This window comes from Sprattus sprattus, assembly GCF_963457725.1.
Source record: "Sprattus sprattus genome assembly, chromosome: 7".
NCBI lineage: Eukaryota > Metazoa > Chordata > Actinopteri > Clupeiformes > Clupeidae > Sprattus > Sprattus sprattus.
The window spans coordinates 2,125,076-2,130,692 of NC_137926.1; positions in this window are offsets into that span (position 1 = coordinate 2,125,076).

Genomic DNA, 5,617 nt, shown 5'->3' on the forward strand with positions numbered 1-5,617 from the left:
TAATTCAGGTGCACAACAAAACACATTTATTCTACATCATCATGGCTTCTAAAAATAAAACAGAGAGCCAGCCCCCAAAAAGATTGTTTTTATGGGGTAACAGTAGTATTGGAAGAGCTTCAACGGTTGGATGACGAGAAGATTGAAATAGAGTCTGGTATAATCAAAAAGCAGCAAAAGTCACGGAAGTGTATGGAGGGCTCACCGATTATTTATATTCTAACTTTTGATTGGGATGAGATATCAGTTCCAAATTTGTTCGTGATGGCATACCCTTGGGGGCACACAATTATATGACAAAACTGGGCATTTCTATTCATTTTCCTACTTACATCCACAGTAATCTAGATGTAAATGAAAAAAAATAGGGAGCGCCTACATTTTGGGAAGGTTATCGACATCTTTCTAAAATTTCAGATATCATATATGGTACTCATAGCTTGACGGGTACTCTGTAACATCAAATTGAAATTTTCCACCATACTGTGCCTAAAACTCAAAAGTAAGCCTTTACATTTGGGCATGGAATTTTTAGGTCATTTAGGAAAAAACATCAAGGTTCTAACAGGTTAAATGAAAATGGGTTTGCAAAAATGTTTATGCTGAATTAGTGAAGAATTCACTGTAAATTTACATAGAATCATGCTAAATTGTTAGTATGTACATAAACCATAATATAATGAGCTACATATTAAATTACAGATTATCAGTGAAATTTTATTTACATTTGCATGTATTTCAGAAAAATGGAAAATGTATGTATAAATAATACAGTTATTTTCTGTAAAAAAAATTGAAATCCATGTAATTTGTCATTATTGGCATTATCCTTAAAATAGGAGTCGTGTTTTTAATTTATAGTTAACCTCCATTATTATATGTAGTTTTGTATACAATTTCAAAAAACAGAAAACCACTGTAAAAATGTAGAGTTATTAACTGTAAAATTAGGTTGTTTTTTTACAGTGTAGATATATAGACCCTACGCTGTGTGTGTATATAGACCATACGCTGTGTGTGCAAGATAGCTAGTCAAGAAAGCACAGACCCTTAGATATATAGACCCTGCGCTGTGTGTGCAAGGGAGCCAGTCAGGGAAGTACAGGCCCTTACATATATAGATATATAGACCCTACGCTGTGTGTGTATATAGACCATACGCTGTGTGCTAGTCAGGGAAGCACAGGCCCTTACAAATATAGATATAGACCCTACGCTGTGTGTGTATATAGACCATACGCTGTGTGCTAGTCAGGGAAGCACAGGCCCTTACATATATAGATATATAGACCCTACGCTGTGTGTGTATATAGACCATACGCTGTGTGCTAGTCAGGGTAGTACAGGCCCTTACATATATAGATATATAGACCCTACGCTTTGTGCGCAAGGGAGCTAGTCAGGGAAGTACATGTAGACCCTACCCTGTGTGGGTAACAAGGGAGCTAGTCAGGGAAGTACATGTAGACCCTACCCTGTGTGGGTAACAAGGGAGCTAGTCAGGGAAGTACAAGCCCTTACATATATAGATATATAGACCCTACGCTGCAACCAAACCAGTACCTATGTGTATAGTATTACTATAGTTTTGGTTATTATAATTATAATTATATCACTATTTTACTTCACAGTCACTTTGGTTCATTTCTTGAATTATCTTTAATCTTAGTTTATAGTTTATATCTGCCCTAATCTGGCCCTAATCTGGCCTTGATCTGGCCCTAATCTGGGGTGGAGACAGAGGAGGATCACAGAGAGTCACTTCAGGCCAGGAAGAGTTTGAGCTACCTGGAAGAGTGAAGTTACAGTAGAGTGGTGCAGGTGTGTGTGTGTGTGCAGTGGTGCAGGTGTGTGTGAGCTACCTGGAAAACACAGGGCAGGCCCACCAGGAAGCACACACACACACACACACACATACACACACACACTCACACACACACACACACACACACACACACACACACACACACACACACACACACACACACACACACACACACACACACACACACACATGGCGAGCTACCTGGAAAACACAGGGCAGGCCCACCAGGAAGCTGGGTAAGCACACCAAGAGCACCACGACCTCCTTTCGTCTCAGAGATGGGGGCAGCTTCGGACCGACCCCATCCATCACCGTGGTGGCCAGCAGCTCTAGGTGGGCAAACTGCAGGGAGCAGAGACTTGAGCCAACCAGTGGTTCGATATTGTGTGTTACGTGACTGTTTCATGAGTGTGTGTTACCTGACTGTTTGTTCACGTGAGTGTGTGTTACCTGACTGTTTGTTCACGTGAGTGTGTGTTACCTCACTGTCTGTTCACGTGAGTGTGTGTTACCTGACTGTTTGTTTACGAGAGTGTGTGTTACCTGACTGTGTATTTACGTGAGTGTGTGTCACCTGACTGTGTATTTACGTGAGTGTGTGTCACCTGACTGTTTGTTCACGTGAGTGTGTGTTACCTGACTGTTTGTTAATGAGAGTGTGTGTTACCTGACTGTGTATTAACGTGAGTGTGTGTCACCTGACTGTTTGTTCACGTGAGTGTGTGTTACCAGACTGTTTCATGAGTTAGTGTTACCTGACTGTTTGTTCACATGAGTGTGTGTTACCTGACTGTGTATTTACGTGAGTGTGTTTTACCTCACTGTTTGTTCACGTGAGTGTGTGTTACCTGACTGTCCAATCCCAAGCAGAGCAGCATGAGGAAGAAGAGGAAAGCCCATAGCTGGGGAACGGGCAGGGTGGCCAAGATCTCAGGATAAACTACAAACGCAAGGCCTGGCCCTGAGGGGAGAGTTACACAGCTAATATGTGAACACAAAATTAATTCATTTCAATGACAATTCAAACACATTATGTGACTGAGTATTCCATTGCACTGTTTGTTTTTCTATTGTATTGTGTTTGTTTTTGTATTGTGTTGTAATGTATATTTTGTGTAATATATTGTGTTTGTTTTTGTATGGTGTTGTAATGTATATTTTGTGTAATATATGTGTAAGCACATTGAGAGTCAGTTCACCAGGTCAAATTCCTTGTTTGTTCTTACTTGGCAAATAAAATCTGATTCTGATTCTGATTCTGAGTAGACAGACCCATCATTTTACAATTACCTTCAACAGCAAGATCCTCTAAGGTGACACTACGTTTGTGGGCCATGTATCCAAGAGCAGAAAAGACCACGAAACCAGAGAACACACTGGTGGCTGAGTTGGCCATGATTACGATCAGAGCATCTCTGAAGAGGAGAGGATTGATTACATCACTGCTGACTCTATCTAATTGCTATTTCCTATTTTATCTGTATTCACTGGCATTACATCTATCTAAACTTTAAGCTCTGAAAAGCAATGTGTCTAATTACTTATGCTTATAAATGGCAACTAAATTGAACTTTCACTTCTAACAAAAAGACATTTGTCCCGATCAACATTTGTCTACCTTTTGAGGCCTTTTACAACCTGAGAAAGTTGTAGTTGTTGTAGCTGGCAATGGAGAACAAAACAAAACTAACAAAATATACTTTTTCAGTCTTGCAGCTAACAGCTAACATAGTCTTAAAGTATCTTTGTTTTTGTCAACATAACTCTCTTATTTTGATCAAAAACCCTGTATGCTTTTTTTACAACCTGAGGATGTTGTTGTTGAAGTTGTTGTAGCTGGCCATGGAGACCATGACTCCAAACCCGACACCGATGGAAAAGAAGATCTGTGAAAGAGCATCAATCCAGACCTGAGAGAGAGGGAAGGTTGAATGTTTAAGGGTTAATAACCATAATTCAGACACTGCAGAAGAAAACAGCTTGGTTAGTGGTTTTATTGCTAAATGTAATTTACCTAAGAATATCGATTATGATTGACAGTGACACTTCCATGTTTGTGTTGGTTTGTTTGTGTGTGTGTGTGTGAGGTCCCCACCTGGACCTCTTTCATGTGTGTGTGTGTGTGTGAGGTCCTCACCTGGACCTCTTCATGTGTGTGTTGGTGTGTGTGTGTGTGTGTGTGAGGGAGGTCCTCACCTGGACCTCTTTCATGTGTGTGTGTGTGTGTGAGGTCCTCACCTGGACCTCTTCATGTGTGTGTTGGTGTGTGTGTGTGTGTGTATGGGTGTGCGTGTGGGGGTGTGTGTGTGTGTGTGAGGTCCTTAACTGGACCTCTTTCATGTGTGTGTTGGTGTGTGTGTGTGTGAGGTCCTTAACGGGACCTTTTTCATGTGTGTGTGTGTGTGTGTGTGTGTGTGTGTGTGAGTGTGTTTGTGTGTGTGTGTGTGTGTGTGTGTGTGTGTGTGTGAGTGTGTTTGTGTGTGTGTGTGTGTGTGTGTGAGTGTGTGTGTGTGTGTGTGTTGGTGTGTGTGTGAGGTCCTCACCTGGACCTCTTTCATGTGTGTGTTGAATATGTGTGTTGGTGTGTGTGTGTGTGTGAGGTCCTTAACAGGACCTCTTTCATGTGTGTGTTGAATATGTGTGTTGGTGTGTGTGTGTGTGTGAGGTCCTTAACGGGACCTCTTTCATGTGTGTGTTGGTGTGTGTGTGTGTGAGGTCCTCACCTGGACCTCTTTCATGTGTGTGTTGGTGTGTGTGTGTGTGTGTGTGTGTGTGAGGTTCTTAAAGGGACCTCTTTCATGTGTTAGTTGGTGTGTGTGTGTGTGTGAGGTCCCTAACGGGACCTCTTTCATGTGTGTGTTGAATATGTGTGTTGGTGTGTGTGTGTGTGAGGTCCTTCCCTTTACCTCTTTCATGTGTGTGTTGGTGTGTGTGTGTGTGTGTGTGTGTGTGTGAGGTCATTAACGGGACCTCTTTCATGTGTGTGTGTGTGTGTGTGTGTGTGGGGGGGGGGGGGGGGGGATGTGTGTGTGAGGTCCTCACCTGGACCTCTTTCAGTTTGTGCCACTTAGGCGTGAGGAAGAAGAGAATGCCTTCTGCGGCCCCCGGCAGTCTGGTGGTGAAGACCAGCAGGATGAAGAGGATGGTGTAGGGAAACAACGCCGTGAAATACACCACCTACAGGAGAGGGAAGGAACTGCACTGTGAAATACACCACCTGTAGGAGAGGGAAGGAACTGCACTGTGAAATAGGCTACACCACCTATAGGAGAGGGAAGGAACTGCACTGTGAAGTAGGCTACACCTGTGGAGGACAGAGAGGGTGTGTTCCACACAGCTGTTGCCATGACAGATGGCACAGAGTTGTGGGCTGTGGTTCATCTCCATGGTGAAAGTTCTCCAGCGGAATGTTTGGTGGTACATGGTGACACTCCTTCATGGAACACAGCTTTAGAATGTTATACAGGGTTGCTACAGTAGAATCTTTCTAATTCTATGAATGTTTCATTGCTCTGTCTAGTTCAGGGGTGGCGAACCCGCGGCTCTTTGCCGGCTGACGTGGGGCTAGGCTCCAGCTCGAGTGCTCACTCACTTTTCTCTTGGTGTATAGAATTTTCATAATGTAAAACAAATATCTAAAATGCACATTTTGCACGCAATATATTTGGAAATACAGACAAAAAGCTGCCCGATTTGAATGGGGTATTTATTCATGTATATTTTGTCATCACGCGATCTTGAGAGATGTCTTCAAGTAACGTTAATGTGTAGCTAGTCTGGCTAGAGTTACTA